This window comes from Felis catus, chromosome B3 (assembly GCF_018350175.1).
Source record: "Felis catus isolate Fca126 chromosome B3, F.catus_Fca126_mat1.0, whole genome shotgun sequence".
Classification (NCBI taxonomy): domain Eukaryota; kingdom Metazoa; phylum Chordata; class Mammalia; order Carnivora; family Felidae; genus Felis; species Felis catus.
Genome location: NC_058373.1, coordinates 39,081,162 through 39,098,687, shown reverse-complemented (window position 1 = coordinate 39,098,687; position 17,526 = coordinate 39,081,162). Strand labels below are relative to the sequence as shown.

General features: G+C 53.1%; 1 protein-coding gene across 17 annotated transcripts in view; it reads right to left on the bottom strand.

Moving 5' to 3' along the window:
• The window catches only part of MEGF11 (multiple EGF like domains 11), a 357,968-nt gene that overhangs the window by 184,496 nt on the left and 155,946 nt on the right, over positions 1 to 17,526 (bottom strand). The gene's annotated exons all lie outside the window — the stretch shown is intronic.

Here is a 17,526-nt window from a genome sequence, read left to right as displayed (position 1 = left end):
CCATTTGCCACCCAGGCCAATTTTGTAAGCTCAGGAAATCAGCAGCTACCATCGACCCTGTCAATTTCTTAGACGGGATCTAGATGAACTGCTTCTTTCTGACAAGCAATGAGAGAGACCTTCTCTCTGCCTGGAACTGGCCTGGGCTGGGGGAGCAGGTGGGCCCCAACGGGGAGCTCTGAGGAGCAACCACTGATCTCCAAACACCCCCTCTATTGCCACGTCCACTGCCTGGCCTGGAGGTCCACCGAGAGGCCGCTGCCAGGTTAGACAACAAAGTCCATTTTAGGGCTGGTGTGAGGTCCCTCTGGCCCCTCCCCAACACGGATGCTGACCCTGAAGCTGTTGCCTTGGCTTTGCCCAAGCCCCCAGAGGAGTCATTTCAGATGCCCCACATGCAGGTCAGTGGTCTGCAGTCAGCCTGTCCTCTACAAGCCCGGCTATGGTATGTCTGGGGAGGGCCCTGGCACCCAAGTCCTTCTCATCTGCACAGGTGGCCTTCAGGGAGGGTTCTGGTCCGTGAAGATCTCCACATGCCCTCGCTTGGAGCTCCAGAGGATGGCCAGGGCCGACCAGTTCACCCAGTTCTCACTGGGGAACTGGGCTGGCCCCGGCTCCAGTGACCAGCTCCACTTAGAGTCACAGTGAGCTGCTCACCCAGCAGCTAGCAAGACTTCATTGGCCACTCCTGCCGCCCTAGCTGTCTCTCCTCCACCGGCCTTTCCAAACTCGAATGGGTCAATGTGCCCAGAACACACTGGACTCCAGCTGTCCATCCCCAGGCTCCCCCTCGGCACCCAGCCCCAAGCTGGCCAGCACCCGGCCCAGCCAGCTCCAAGCCCTGGCCTCAGCTGTTCCTTTCCCCCATCTGCACCCCCAGAGGCTGAGGCTCTAGCATGGTCCACTGCTGGGCCCCTCAGCCTTCCCGCAGACCCTCCCGTCAGCTCGTCAGATTAGCTCAAGACCCCTCCAGCTGCTTTCTGACTGCACAGAGCAACACCTTGATCCCGGGGGGCTCTGCCTGGGGGCGGCGAGGGCAGACAGGGAACAACGAACCTCCAAGCGTCAGGGCTAGAAGAGACCTCAGAGAAAATCATGCCCAACCCCTTCATTTTAGACCCGGAGGAACTGAGGCCCGAGTGTTTGTGACCTCATGGATAGCGTGTGGTCTCTTGACCGGGAAGGAAGGACTCGAGGATGAGCCTCCTGAGAGGGAGGGGAGAGGTGCCCAAGGCCATGGACCTTCACCTCTCACCCAGCTGGATGTCTCCCTCTGCCCAGATAGCTCAGGGGCTGGGGAAGCCAGCCCAGAGGGACAGCACAGGGTGCTGGGGTTGACCCCAAGGAGGGTGAGAGCTGAAGGCAGAGGCCAGAGAAGCTGCTTCCAACACACTGAGCCCCCCGCAGGTGGTGCTACGCAGGGGGCTCAGGGCAGCTCAAGGGCGGAGGGAGGAAAGACGAAGTGTCCTGCTAACCCTGGCCTCTCTCCAGCCCTTCTCCCTCTGGAGACCTGAGCACAGGCCTACCTCCTGCACCCTCCCCCTCGCTGGAAGGGTGAGGCCTTCGGGGGCTCTGGGCAAGCCCCACGCCACCTTTTCCCTTGGCCTCTCCCCAAAACCCCAGGAAGCCCTAGGAAAATCTGTCAAGCGCCTCCCCCATCTCAGCCCTGTATCCAGCACCGGCCCCCAGTGACCCCATGTGCAGAGAAGAGCCCCCCCCCCCCACTCCCGGTGTGGCTGCTGTCCCTGTGGTCCCTCAAGACCTCATTATCCCCTGCCCCTCCTCATCACCCTGGTATTGTGCCTGGGCTATCTGCATGTCAAAACCTCAATCCGTTCATATTTCATAGGTGTCGTTTAGACGGTGTCGCTTGAAGCATGAACCATTGATGGCAGAGATCCGAGGCTCAGACAGCCATATTTGGCAATTGGGCCACTGTGTGCTGATGGGCCTGGCGGAGAGGGCCCAGGACGTGGGTGCTGGGAGGACAGTCTCCTGAGGAGAATGGAGGGGAGACGCATGCTCCTCCCTGGGGCGGGGGCACCTGACTCCTACCCTTGACTCCACTGTGGCCCAGCGGTGGACAGCCCCTCTACAGACGCCTGGGGTTTACACAGCAGCCACTCCTGGAGTGAACAGGTGCCCAAAGTTCTTTCCGACCCCAGCCCCTCGTGCCAGCCTCTGTCTAGGCCCTGGGAGGGGCCAAGTTAGGCTTCTGCCACACTGGCCTCCCTCTTCTCTACCCTGTGACTCTAAACAGGGGCCTTTTGTTAAGCTTCTCTTTCCGTTGCTGTTGGGGACAGGGAAGCAGGCTGGCCGTGACAAAGGCCCAGGTGTGACCGAGGGCCAGCCACCTTCCCTCTCCTGGCCCCACTGAGAAACTTGAGCCTCTGCTTCCTCAGCTTCCCACCACCTACTGTCCTGCCTCCGTCCTGCCTCTAGCATCTGGGGACTGGAGGCATCTTTAGCGAGAAGCAGCACAGCACAGTGGTTAAGAGCAAAGACTGCGCCAGAAAGCCAGGTCTGGACCCAGGGATGCCACTTAGTAGCTCTAGACCTCAGGCAAGTGCGTACCATCTCCGTGTCAGTCCCCATCTGTCCAGTGGGGGCCAGTGACAGGATGGGCCTCAGGCTGTGTGTGAGGATTATATGAGTTGACAAAGCACCCAGAGCGGTGCCTCGGGTACAGTAAGTACGGTATGAGTCTTACTATTGTTATTTAGTAAGGTGTCCTCAGACCCGAGGCGGGGGCCTCCACACACAAGCTGTCCCCCTCACTCTCACCCTTCACGGAGTCCCAAGACACATGGGAGGGCTGCAGGGATCTGCTGACAACCCCTGATCGGGGATGGTGTGCTGGAGGGCACCCCTGTCTCCGCCCCTGGTGGGGAGGCCAGGGTGGTAGGTAATGTGACGACCTAGGTTTCAATTCCCTACGGTCAATTACAATTACAGGATGATAAGCCAATTATCTAACCTTCCGTGCCCCAGTCCCTTCATCTGCAAAACGGGGATAATAATAGTACCTAAGTCGTGAGCGGTTGGCAAAGACTGAATGAAAAACATGGAAAGTGCCAAGGCCAGCGGCTGGCACACAGACACCAAATCTCTAGTCCCTGCCCCTTGGCTCTGGCTGTTTCTGGCCACAGGGGACCAGGGTGACTGGGGGTCTTGAGCACCAATGGTGTGGGGTTGCAGGACAGCTCCAGGAGTGAGGAGATCTGGGTTTAGGACTATCCGCATCTATCTCAATGACATCAAACATCTCACTTTCCTCTCCGGGCCCCGCAGCTTTACCTGTAAATTGAGACAAGACCAGAGGAGGTCTGTGAAGTCCCATTCAGCCATGAATCATCACGAGCTGTCATTCTGCCCACGCCCTCCTTGAAATGCCTGGATCACTGCCACTACCCTAGTCCCACTTCCTGGCCCCCAAGCCCCATCCCCTTTCTACGGCCTGGTAAACCTTAACATCACAGGGAGCCTGGTTTCTGCCCTTCATTCCTTTGGAAGCGGCACTGGACTAGGAGGCAGGAGGCTGCAGCGTGAGTTCGGGCTCTGTACTCCTGCCATATGACTCTAGGCAGGTGGCTTCCTCTCTCTGGTCTGTAAAACAAGCACACTGCAACTTATGACCCTTCAAGTTCCTCTACTGCTCACAGCCTGTGATGCTTCTAGGGCTATTCAGGCTCCACCGTGTCACCTCACAGCAGCTGGAGGCTCAAAACACTTCCACTGGGCTCCCTAGCCCTGGGTCACCAGGGTCACCAAGGCCAGGCATAGCCTCCATCACCCAGCTCTACCGAGAAGCTAGGGAGGCTTCAGACACCCAGTCTGCACATCTATGGAAGGCGAAATGTTTTCCCACCAGAACCCCCCTCTCCACACAAGGTTCCCCTGACTGACCCAGCCCAGAGAGGCCGCCTCTTCCACTGAATCCCATGACATGCTGTATGTGTGTATGGGGGGGGGGGGGGTTGGACAGGGGAGGCAGTCGGTGGCACATAGTCCGCTTGGCCTCCTGCCACTTCCCCCTTAGCTTGGGGTCATTTGGTCTCCCCAACTAGACTGTGAGCTACTTGAGACTAAATCCAGAGTCTTAAATATCCCCAGACCCCCCGCTGGGTCATACTTTACAGATGCTCTATGCGTGGCTGGTGGTGACTCTTTTGAGTACCTGTCCTTTCTGAGGAAGGGACGTTAACAAGCCCGGAGAAAAGGATCAGGATGTAGAGGGCATGGACCTGTGACGGTCATGTGAAGGTTGGGACTTGTTGGGAGGGCGGGTACAGTGTTGTCTAGCCTGGAGAAGAAAGTACAGGGTGGGAGGCAGGTCACAATCCGCTGGGCAGGCTGAAATGCTGCTGAAGAGACGCGGGAGCCGTTCTGTCCCAGACAGAAGAGGGATCCAGGGGCACATGTGACAAGGGGGCAGATTTCAGGCTAACCCGAGGCAAGGCTTTCTAACACCTGAATGGGTTCAGCAGTTCGAAAGGCTGTTTCTATAGGTAGGGAGCAACCTATCGCTGGGAACATTCAAGCAGAGCACAGAGGACCCTACAGAAGGGAGGGGTCGGCAGGCAAGCTGGCCCTCGAGCCAAATCCTATAGCCGGCTGCCTATTTCTGTGAATAGAGATCTCTTGGAGCACAGCCATGCCCATTCACATACATACTACCACGGCTGATTTTGCACTACAGGGACAGAGTGGAGCTGTTGCCGCAGAGATGGATGGTCAGCAAAACCTAAAATACTTACTCTCTGGTACTTTGTGAGGGGACAGGGCCCTTTTGCTCCAGAAGGTTCCCGGCTGGTGGGAAGTCAGACTATGGGACTCTAACGGTGCCTTTCGCCCTTCTATTTTTCTATCATTTACTCACTCCCAGGTACGATCACATGGTAAAACAAAGCCCAAAATGTGCTTAGGACACACCCGATGATGCCAAGCCTCCTTTTTAAAAGTACTCTGGGTCCACTCAAAGGAACAAGGGCCCGTCAAGCTGAGAGGCATAACCTTCAGCAGCCACAAATGCTCAGCTGGCACTCTACTGCAGTCTTTTCTTCCCTCCTGGGGCTGGGGACAAGGACTATGGATGATTTAGCGACCCCTCGTGTTGCCACTGATGGTCTTGCTCAGGTAGACACTAGTAACTGCAGTCAGTGAGAAAAAGCCAAGTGATGAGTCCTTTCTCTCTGCCAGGCACTGAATTTCTGTTGCCCACTTCCATCCTGGAGGCAGGTATAATTACTACTCCATTCATAGTTAGGAATCTAGACCACAGGAAGGGCTAAACGATTTGTGCCAGTGCCCGTAGCTACGGTGTAAGACCGGTATTTCTCAACCTTGTTTTCATGATCAACCACTCCCCTCCAGGAATCATTTTAGACATTTTGTCCTTAATCACTCTCCCGACATGAACTTTTCATACAACAGATATACATGCAATACGTACACAGATATACAGTGCATTTGTGCTTTCTATGCAAACAGACTAAGAACCAATTTTTACCCCCTGAGAATGCATGTTCTCTGTCTACCCTTCCAGATCACTCTCAGCCCTTCTGTGCCTCTCTCTGTGTCCCGAGAAGTAGATCTCCATGGACTGCATGGGCTTCCTTGCCCTCTGGCTTCTGGATGGGTGTGGCCAATGGGAAATACCAGCAGGAGATGGGAGGGCAATGGATTGGCAGTAGTGATGGGCCTTTGCTCTACAGCTCAAGGTCTTGGGCGGGGGTGGGGGTGGGGTTCTTCCTGCCCAAGCATGGAGTGGCTCTTCTTGGCTGCTAGCCCTAAATGCTCTGTCATTTCTTTTTTTTTTTTTTTTTTTTTCAACATTTTTTATTTATTTTTGGGACAGAGAGAGACAGAGCATGAACGGGGGAGGGGCAGAGAGACAGGGAGACACAGAATCGGAAGCAGGCTCCAGGCTCCGAGCCATCCCCAGAGCCTGACGCGGGGCTCGAACTCACGGACCGCGAGATCGTGACCTGGCTGAAGTCGGACGCTTAACCGACTGCGCCACCCAGGCGCCCCTGCTCTGTCATTTCTTACTGGTTTCCTTATCCCTCCCCGTGCCCTTACAGATACAGATCCCTCCCCCCATCTTGAAAGTAGAGCGTTTCTATGAAACCTTTTGTAAGCCAAAACAGCATAAAGCAAAAAAGTAATTGCCATTAATTTATATGAAAAAATTTTGCCACCCCCCCCCCCCCAAACAACCTCTTAGGCTTTTCAGATACCTTGTGACACATCTTGCTAACAGAAGCACAAAATTAAATTGAGATAAAACACAGATGCTCCAACACAATTCAAAGCTATGCAGGCTTGATGTGGAGATGCTAAATGTAGCTCCTGGGGAAGGATCCTGGTGGGGTCACTCTTGCTGCTCAGGGTGCGTGCTCCCTTTATAACCACTTGCTGCAAAGCAAACAAGGAGTGCTATTTTCACTTTCACCTTTTTTTCATGAAAGTGAAAATCCCCCATGGATTCCTCTGTGTTCACAAAAACAGGTAGTAATGTAAAGGTCTTCTGTAAAAGCAAAACGGCTCAACATACACTTTCAATAAGTGGGGGATACCCGCAATCGCTTTCTTAAACTCTCCTTGGTTAACATGCCATCTGTTTCTTGCCAGAGCCCTCAGTGATCCAGGGGCCAGGCGGAGGTTTGAGCCCATATCTACGTGATGCTAACAGGCCTGCTCTCATCCGCGTGCTCCATCACCGCCTGGACCACAGGTGACATAAGTAAGTTCCAACACCAGATCCATCACTAATATAGTCCACTTTCTCCTCTGGGTCTCAGTTTCTCTGTGAAATGAAGGGGTTGAGGGACAGGATCCAAATGTGCCTTCGAGCTTTGGGAATCTAGGGCTCCACTGCACTGGAGATTGGCTTTTTGGCATACTCTGATTTATACCAAGCTGGAGAAGACTCCATTCCACAAATGCGGGCACAGAGCTTGACACAAAAGAAATGTATCGAGATATAGATATAAGGCCAGAACATCCGTCCTGGGGCAGGGGATGAGCCCGTATGAGCAGCCAGGACCCAGCACAGGCATCTCGGCATCAAGCAAAGCGGTCTAGGCAGATGTGGGGTCTCTTCTGCAAACAAATTGCCGAGACAACACTGGCCCTTCCCTGGCCGAGGCTCCCAGTCTGCTGTCCCTCGCTCACGGTGAGCCCTCTGAATCAATTCTCACTCCTATTAGCATTCCACCCAAGACAACCCATAAGTCCCTGAGGCGTTCGTGGTAATATATTTTGCCTGGTGGTTTTCAAATGGTCTTACTAGTTAATGGAACTATAAAAATTACTTACATGAAAAGGTCAAGATAAATAAAGACAACTTCCATGTTCCCTGGCCAACTAGGCTGATACCCAGCTAGGACAAAAGAGGGCTAGGGAGCCAGGGAAAGGAGGTGGTAGCCTCCCAGAATTCTGCAGCATATGGCTTCTGGAACTTCCCCCAAACCCAGTGTCCCTGGTGCCCCCAGGCACATTGATCCATCCTCCATCAACATTCTTGGCAGGAGGAGCCACAGATCAGGCTGTCGTTTGATTCTGCTTAGAAATAAAATGACCTACATCCAAGTGGGCCCAAATGCCAATTCTAAAGTGACACACTTAGCATGAGTGATCCTGCCACACCTAAGGTCATGTGACATGTGGGAGCAGGTGCAGGTGCCTACATCAAGGAGTCCACCAAAGAGAGTTCCAAAACAATTCATCATTCCTTTCAAGCTACCAGCACCAAGTCCGGTGCATGGCCAGGAAGAGTCAAAACAGCTGGTCCTTCCTCTAAGCACATCTAGAGTCAGCTTTGATTGGCTGTGGTCACATCTGGCTCCAAGATACAAATAGTCAATTAAAAGAAAGGAAGGAAGGAAGGAAGGAAGGAAGGAAGGAAGGAAGGAAGGAAGGAAGGAAGGAAGGAAGGAAGGAAGGAAGGAAGCGTTTCACCTGTAGGGCTGATATTGGGAGCCAAGAGCTCTTCTTGTCTGGAGTCTATAGGCCTGCTGGTCCCCCTTCTTCCCACTGGTGGGGGGCAGGGAGCACTGGGAAGGCTCACACAGGACTCAGGTAACCAGCGGTTTGTGGCCTCCACCCGATCTGCCAAGCCGGCCCATCTTAATCTGGTGGTGTCTTTGCTGAGTTTTATTCTTTGGCAATCTAGTATTTACCTAAAAGCCTGGGTCCTTGTTCTGCCACTTATTAGCTGCATGTCCTTGAGCAACACGTCTCGTCCTGAGTTTCCCCATCCATAAAATGGCTATGGACTTAGACTTGCTGCAAAGAATAAATGAGTTAAGGGGCACCTGGCTGGCTCAGTCGAGCGTCCAACTCTTGATTTCAGCTCAGGTCATGATCTCGCGGTTGTGAGATGGAGCGAGCCCCTTGTCGGGCCCTGTGCTGACAGAGTGGGGCCCGCTTGGGATTCTCTCTCCTACTCTCTCTGCCCCTCCCCCACTTGTAATTGCTCTCTTGCTCTCTCCCTCAAAATAAATGAAGAAGAAGGGCGAGAAGGAGAAGGGAGCTAATTCACGCAAAGCACCTAGAACCAGAGGTTAGTTCTAACTGTTGCTGGTTGTTTCTTGTTTTTATGCTAGTATGTTTTTATGCTGTTTTATGTTTTTATGCTTGTTTTTATGCTGTTATGTTATTAACACCCCTCTTCCCAGGGCTGGCCAGGGGAGCTGGGATGCCACAGCCCCAGAGCATTCTTAGGTTCATTTCCAGCTCAAAGAATGATAGAGGGGCCTGAGTTAGACCTGAAGCAGCTTCCTCATTCACTGAGGCAGGGAGGTGAACATAGCCCTGGGAGCACGGCAAGTGTGGGCACTGGGGGCAGGCAAGGAGGCCCCAAGGTCCAGCCTCAGCTCACTGGTGATTGTAATTGTGATTTCAGGGGAGAGAGGCCTGGAACAAGAGGAGGCCACAGCCTGGCTGCTAGAACCTTCCTCTCCTCGAGGACTGTGGTGGTGCTTCTGGGGGCAAACGTGAACTTGGGTAGGGGCGTGCTCCCTGTTCCTGAGCACTCTCTACTCTTCATGCGCATACCCACCCACACGTGCATTCACTTGACAAGTGTTTACGCGGCACCTGCTGGGTGCTGGGCCCCCTGAGACGAGTCCAAAAGGCAGAAATGGCCAGGCCCTGCCCTGCCCTGCCCACGGGACTCCCAGGCGGTGAACATTCCTCCTGCCTGCTGTTGACCCCTTTCCCTCAAGGAGCTCCTCTGGCCCTTAGGAGCTGGGGTGTCCCCTCAGGGAGTTGTGCACAGAGGGACTGCACTCAAATTCCCCCCAGGGGCCAAGACTGGGAGGAAAGGCAGAGACTGGACTTGGGAGCCAGGCTGTCTGGATTCAAGCCCTGGGTCTGCCACTTCCTAGTTGTGACCTCAGGCAAGTTACTCTACTTCTCTGGACCTCAGTTTTCTCATCTTTAAAGTGGAGACAAAAAAATAAAACTAAAAAACTAAAAACAAATAAATAACATGGGGACAATGGCCCTCTACCTCACAATTTGGTTGCCAGCTCAAGTCATCAATACAAGGAAACTGCTTAGAACACTGCCTGGCACATGGGAACCTACCTATTATTTTTTTTTCAAGGTCATCTCTTCCATTCCCCCGCCTCTGAGCAATCACTTATTCCGGAAGCATTTCCTAAGCTGTGCCGGATCCCCTGCTGGGTGCTGGGAATACCGTAAGCAAGTAAGCCACAGTCCCCGCTTCCACAGTGCAATACTGGAGCCAGCACCTGAGCGCGAGGGCGAGCAGACAGGTGGGTGGCTGGGTAGGCAGGTGGGGGCACTACAACGTCTCTGGTGCCGAAACCATAGCCAGGTCGGGGTGCAGGACGCGTGCCAACAAATGGGAGGCGATGCTGTATGTTGACAGGGGAAAGGCTTCACAGAAAAGGGGATGTTCGACTTGACGTTCATTCATAATACCTTCACTGAGCACCTACCATGTGCCAGAGACTGTATCTGCCTTCCCCACTCCTACAGATTATGCGGATTTTGCCTCTTAAGGTTTTCTGCTAGAAGAAAACTTCCTGTACCTTCCTTCTTCCCATCTCTCACCTCTCCAGCCTCGACCCTCGCTCCTGCCGTCTCTTCTTTGGCACGTGGAGTATCTTCTGGTTGTGAATGAGCCTCTCTACCCCGGGGCCTTCTTAGAGCCTGGAACCCATCTGTAACCCAGCTCTGCAGCTCTCTTACCACTTCTGCTTACCCTTCACATTAACTTGGACGCCACTTCCCGCAGGAAGCTCTCCCTGACTGCACTGCCCACCCCTCTCCCTGCTCCTACAGCATCTGGTATGCCCCCATAGGGCACAGAACTGACTACTCTGTGCCACTGGTCTATCTCCCATAAATTCCACAAGGGCAGAAAGAACGGCCCTCTGTTGTTCATCTTTATGTCCCCTCACCTCACATGGTGCCTGACCCACGGCAGGTGTTCAATAACTAAATGTTGAATGAATAGGTGTCTGAATCTACAAAGGATCACTCTCCTTTCCCTTCGTCCTGAGCCCTACCGGTCTCTAATGTGGGCCACACCAGTCTGGTTGGGGTTGAATACATAATTCAGCTAAGAGACCAGGGGAATGCCAAGTCCCAAATCATCTCATGGTAGCCTAGTGAAATGTTCTTTACAAAGATTCCCGTAACTCTCCAGCTAATAGATAAGAGCTGTTCAGCAAAACCCAATGAGAAGGATTTCAGTCTGGGGTTTGGGCCTCCCCCTTCTAGCCTGGAGCCCTGAGGGCCATCAATCATTAAACGTCAGTATCAGACGGCAGACTCCCCTGGGAACCTTTCTTGTACCTCTACCAATCACCCCAAGATATTAGCCTGCCTCTCATGGCTTGCCTCAACATGGCTTAACTGTTTTTTTTTTAAACATTTTTATTCATATTTTGAGAGACAGAGAGAGACAGAGTGTAAGCAGGGAAGGGGCAGAGAGAGAGGGAGACATAATCCAAAGCAGGCTCCAGGCTCTGAGCTGTCAGCACAGAGCCCGACGTGGGGCCCGAACCCACAAACTGCGAGATCACGACCTGAGCCAAAGTCAGACGTTCAACCGACTGAGCCACCCAGGTGCCCTTGGCTTCACCGTTAATAATTGTTATCAATTTGCCAACTCGTCAGGATGTCCCTAGCGGGTTTCCACGTAGAGCAATCCTGTCCAAACACTGGGCCTGACAAAAGCCCCAGTGTGGCTGTCAATTCCCTTAATCCATCCTGTGGGCCCGGCACCTGCTGGTGGACGCTCCTGGTGCTCTCAGCCCTCCTCGCTTTGTAAAAGATTTTCCCGGCCGAGCTGTTCAAACCACCAATACTGCATTCTTACATGCAGCAACAGCTTTTCAACTTGTTAATGATGTTGGAGCATACGGCCTGAGTCAGCAACCCCCAGCGCACAACCCAAGAAAATCTTTCTCCGGGTCTTTTTTTTCCCCCATTTGACAGATGCCAGGCTTACTCTAGAAAGACACATTCCAACTGATTGATTTTTTTTCTTTGAGAAATTGATCCTCGTCACCTACGAGGAAAGCAAAACATGAAGCTTGTCGAGTTATTTTTTTTTTTTAATGTTCTGATTTAAAAATCAGTCCCCTGGTTCTGTCTTGCAACTTGCCTTTCCTGAAGGAGCCAGCCTCTTCTCGTGGCCACACGTGACACAGTCCCAAAGGAGGGGGTGCTGGAGGACGGGCAGATGGAGGACAGAGAGGCCCCGGGGCAGACGCATGTGATTAAGCACACGGGCTTCTGGATGCACAGACTTGGGTTCAAGTCCTGATTCTTCCACTTAACTAGCTGTGTGATCTCGGGTCAAGTGAAATGACCTAACATCGCAAAGCCTTGGGTTCTTTATCTGTGAAACTGGACCAACAGCATTGCCTAAATAAAGGGTGCTGTGGGGGACTCGCTGAAATAATCAAGCAGTTGACAGAGTGGGCTTCTAGCAAGCGCCCCATAAATCCCAGCTCTTACTACCATGATTGGTTTTAGAGGAGGCAGCCCACATGTGACACTTGAACATGTTGAACCTGGGGACTTCAGCAGACACTCTGAACCACAGCATCTCAGAAGGGGCCAGGGAATTAGAGTCCCCCCTTTCACCTCCTAATCCAGAGCTTGGAGCCTCTCTCCTACATCTCATGCCAAACTTCTGCTGAGATGCCTCCACCAGCAGGGAATGCAGTCACTCTGCCCCAACCTCATTCAATTGCATCCACACCGGCAAGCGAGAAAGGCTCTCTCCAACCTCCGGGCCTTTGCACATGCTGGATTCCTTCCTGTAGCCACCCTTCCCACTCCTCCTTGCCTGGCTAATACATCTCTCAGGTCTCACGCTCAACGGTGCCCACTTTAGGAAGCCATTCTTGATAGATAAGGTGCTCCTGATCTGTGCTCCCCTAGCACCTGCCCTTCCCCATCAAAGCACAGGTCCCTTGTTGCTGTTTCACTTGTTCACAGTCTTCAGCACTGGACCAGGAGCCTTTGAAAGCAAGTCCTCAGGGCCCAGCACAGCAGTGGCCTGGAGCAGGAGCTAAAGAAACATCTGTTGAACCTACGAATGAATGAATCAATGAAGCCCCGTCCATGCCATCAACAACTCTGATCACTAGAAAGCTTTTTGCTTCACTGGGCTGAAATCTGCCTCCTCGGAGCCTGCCCAACTGCTATCTTGCCCTTCCCTGCCCCCCAACCTACGTCTCCTCCCGATTCCCCATAACAAGAAGAGAAGGGAGCTCTTCTCTATCGGAACGGAAGCAGATTGGAAACAGAGTGACAGGACCCCACAGAGCAGAGTGGCTGGGACCGAAGGTGCCCGCCCATGGAGAAGTGTCCTTCTTTCTGTCAGAGTTAGTCTTTTGTCCTGGGTACTGTAGCCTGGCTGCCACCACCGACCAGCACAATGAAGCCCACCCAAAGCATCTGAGCACTGTCACTGCCCCTGCCTCCGTCAGCGAGGAGCCCGTGGTCCTGCTGGCTTCACATTTCCTCTCAATCGAGAAGCTAAATCAGGAGCTACTTAGCACCACTGATTTAGGGCTTTAATAAAAATAATGCAAAGTGAATAGGAAAGGCAGCTGTGAAGGTCACGGTCAGAGCTCCTCCTAGCAGACTCCTGCCTTCTCTGCCTGCGTCTCTGCCCAGCCAGAAGAGCCCTCGATTCCCTTGCAACCCCACAAATGAGAATTGGTGCTTTTATGAAATCAGTCCTCATCACAGCCACATCCCTTTACAGCCCAGGCTGTATCTGTTTCTCACAGGGCTGTGTAGGGGTTCCCTGCCACCTCAGGAACTTAACCCTTCTCTCTACAAAGACTCTGGCCTAAGAGGCTAGAGGCCTCTGAATGTGCCCCAGCTCTGTGACTGATTCACTGCGAGCACCACTCACAGCCTCTGCCTGTGCAAGGTGGCTGGTGACAGGGTGAGGCAGCCGTTCAGAGCCTGTGCCACTGAGGTCCTGGGAGTGGGGGTGGGGAACGGGGAGTTTGCAGTGTTCCCCACCCCCAACCCCTACCCAGGCACAGAGACTTCCACTGGGACCCAACGCCAAGCCCAGAGTGTTTCCTTACGTTCTAAATGAGTCTATTTGAACATCTAATGCTTTAGTAATGAGGAGAAAATGTTATTTTTAAGTGACCTTTTTATTTTTGAAATCACTATGGCCTGTCCTCCAGCTTCTAAGTGGCAAAGCCAGGATTCCAGCCAAGGGCCCTGCAGGCCGTAGCTGGCCCTCCTCTCGGCTCCCCTATTCGGCCTCTTGAGCAGAGCCAAACCCGTAGCAGGTGAGTAAAGGGGCAATGCTCCCATGGGCTGGGTGAGCAGGGAAGGCTTTCCAGAGGAAGAGAACACCCCCCTCCCCCACTCCCCATAGGGTGGCATGAACTACCTCGCCTGGGCAGACTGAGGTCTCAGAAACACAGCCCCCACCTGCCTTCGCTTCTGACTCCAGTGGTCAGAGCAGGGCCATGGGCCTCTCACTGCTCCAGGGCAGGACCTGCCATCACTCTGGCCCTGACGGCTTGGGTGGAGGGAACACACATCCCACCCTGACCCTCCCAGGCTCTCTCTGCAGGATGCCCCTGCCCTTTGCCCCCTTTCCCACACTCCCCCTCCCCCCTGCCCATGCCCTGCAGCAGACCCCTCAGCTGGGGGGGGGGGGGCTGGGGTGGAGGGGGGAACAGCTGAGATGCAAACAGGCAGGGAGGAGCTCTGTTGTCCCCTCAGTAGTTCACCCATAGGCCTGTCTCTGTATCTCTGGGGAAAAGCATCACCTCAATATCCTTGCACCTGAGAAAATGACAAACGTGAGGGTCATTTACTGCAATACTGTCTAGGGTGGCAAACACTTGGAAATAACCCACATGTCCATCCACAAGGGGAAGGACAAAGAAATGACGGCACAGCCACACCGCAGAATACCTTACAGCCGGAAAAAAAAAAAAGGCACCAGACCCCTCCTCGTGTACTGATAACATACACAAAGCTAGAGCCAAAGGGACAACAGTAAAGGCAGAGCAGGGTTTAGAAGATGCTGCCATCGGTGTAAAAATGAAAATGCGCTGGAAAAGAAGGCATGCATACATTTCCCTAGATGTGCATAAAATAGCTCTGAAAAGACGCACAGAAGCTCGCAACAGTGGTCCCTTCCAGGAAGGCGACGTGGGAGAAGGGTTTTCTACTGCAGGCCCTTTTGTAGCTGTTAAATATTGAACCAGGTGAAATGTGTTACCTGCGCAGAAAATAAATACCATTAAAACTGTAAAAAAATAAGACACACCCATGCCAAAAGCTTCCGGTTAACATGCAAAAGAATCCACTGGGAGAGGGAACACAGGACTGTCACACTTACTAGCCCCAGGTGAGAGTGACAGCTATCACAACGGAGCCCTGAGCCAGTGGGACTCAGGACCAGTGAGTTTTGCAGAAGGTTTATTTGAGTCAAGGGGCCAGGAACCATGTGCAGCTTGGTTCTCCGGCCGAGTTAGGGCCTGGAAGTCACCTTTGCAGCAACAGCCGGGTCTCTGTCACCCCCAGCCTGGACGGCAGCAGGTTCCCCAGGGCCCCTGCTGTGCCTGGGAGGGGGTGCAAGGGCTGCCACTGGCCTCAGCACGGCACCGGGAGACCCGATAAAACACGATGGCACAACGGATTCCTGAGGTGGCGGTTACTTCTGTATCACGCTGAGAGCATTATTGATTCTTTCAAGTGAGACCCTGGTCCTCCCTCATTCCAACTTTTATCAGTCTAATCTGGTGAGATGCCTCCCTTCTGCAGCCTCCTTCTGTCTTCCTTCCTCTCTGTGTTCTCTCCTTCTCACCACCCCGCTCCCCCCCCACCCCGCCCCGCCACCACCCCCTCACTCTCCCATCTCCACTCTCCTTCTTAACTCATCAATTCACAGCCCTGCTCACAAGCTTCCTTCTCCCCTTCATCTCCGTGATGCTCTGCTCATCCAGACCCGGTCACCCCGGCCCTTGGCAGGGATGGGTGGGGCGAAAGGAGGGAGGGGCTGCAGCATGGTCCCCCCACCTCCGCAGGGGAGCCTGCAGGAAGGAAGCTGAGGGGCACCCCCCTCTCACTGGTCAGCTGCAGCCCTTGAGAGAACTCTGCTTTCCAGCACAGAGCAGCGAGCCCACACACGATCACCTTCTTCGGGTCCCTGCCCCCCTCCCTCTCTGCACCCCACCCTCGAGCAAGCTCTGCCTTGGAGTGTCGGACTTCCTCTCCCACTTGCTGCCCACTCACCTTTCCACCTTTTCTTTAGGGGTCAGCCCGTGACCCTGCTCTTGAGGCGTCCGGCCGGGAACCCCAGCCGGCAGGGAGGTGGCACGCCCTACTTAGTATCACAGTTCTGGTGACACCCGGCTCCTAAATATCTCAAACTCCTTAAAGGTTGGGACAGATCTTCTTCATTTTTTTAATTATTATTTTCATTATTTTTTAAAAATGTATATCCCAGTCGGTTAACATATAGCATATTAACGACTTCGGAAATAGAATTTAGGGACTCATCATTTACAGATAATACCCAGTGCTCATCCCAACAAGGGCCCTCCTTATTGCCTAGTGCCCATTTAGCCCATCCCCTGACCCAATACCCCACCAGCAACCCTCAGTTTGTTCTCTGTATTTAATAGTCTCTTATGATTCGTCTCCCTCCCTGCGTTTTTATTATTTTTGCTTCCCTTCCTTTATGTTTCTCTGTTTTGCATCTTAAATTCCACATATGTGTGACGTCATATATTTGTCTTTCTCTAATTTCGCTTAGCGTGATACCCTCTCGTTCCATCCACGTAGTTGCGAATGGCAAGATTTCATTCTTTTTGATCGCCGAGTAATACTCCATTGGGTATATACACCACATCTCCTTTACCCATTCATCAGTCGATGGACATTCGGGCTCTTTCCATACTTTGGCTACTGTCAATAGTGCTGCTATAAACATTGTGGAGCTTTGAAACAGCACACCTGTATCCCTTGGATAAATACCTAGTAGTGCAATTGCTGGGTCGTAGGGGAGTTATTTTTAGTTTTTTGAGGAACCCCCCCCATACAGTTTTCCAGAACGGCTGCACCAGTTGGCATTCCCACCAGCAGATGCAAAAGTGGAACGGGTCTTCATCTGTGCCCTGCTCTCTCCCCCAACCCCAACCTGTTACCAAGCACAGTATTTGCAGAGGAAAGCAACTTGGCAGGCATATGCAGAAAGGAAGGAGAAAAGGAGAAGGAAAAAACTAAAAGAAAGACAGAACAGATTTCTGCCTCTGAATTTTCCAAGCCCGTAATACTTATTATTCATCTGGCACTTCAGCATTTCTAAAGCACATTTCTGTTCGCCATTTCATTTGCTTTCACAACTCCCCTAAGAAGTAGCCAAGAATGGGGCGCCTGGGTGACTCAGTCTGTTAAGCATCTGAGTTTGGATCAGGTCATGATCTCACGGTTCGTGAGTTCAAGCCCCACATAGGGCTCTCTGCTGTCAGCGGAGCCTGCTTCAGATCCTCTGTCTCCTCTCTCTGCCCCTCGCCCTCCTCCCTCACCCAGCGTGTGAGCGCGCGCTCTCTCTCTCTCTCTCTCTCTGAAAAATAGACATATAGAAAAGAGAGAGAGAGAGAAGTAGGCAAGACAGGACTGTTATTTCACTCACTTTACAGAGGGGGACAGCAAGGCTTTAGAGACATGAAGTTACTTGCCCAAGGTCACCCATACCAGGGCTAGCTCAGAGCCCGATCTCCCTGCTCCATGCCCCTGGGCACTGGCACAGCCTCTCTCTTTGCCTGGAACATTCTCTTACAGCAGCCGGCATGATCAAGTATCACCTCCCGTAGAGGGCTCAGCTTGCAAGCTAAGTTATCAGCCGCTGGAGGGCAGAGACCCCTGCCCGCTGCTCCTTCCGGTGCAAACATGTAGCCCAGAGCCTGGCCTTGCCCAGTGGCCAGGCGACGGTTGCTGGTTGCTGAGGGCCCTAAGGCGGGCCTTGCTCAAGGCCCAGCGACG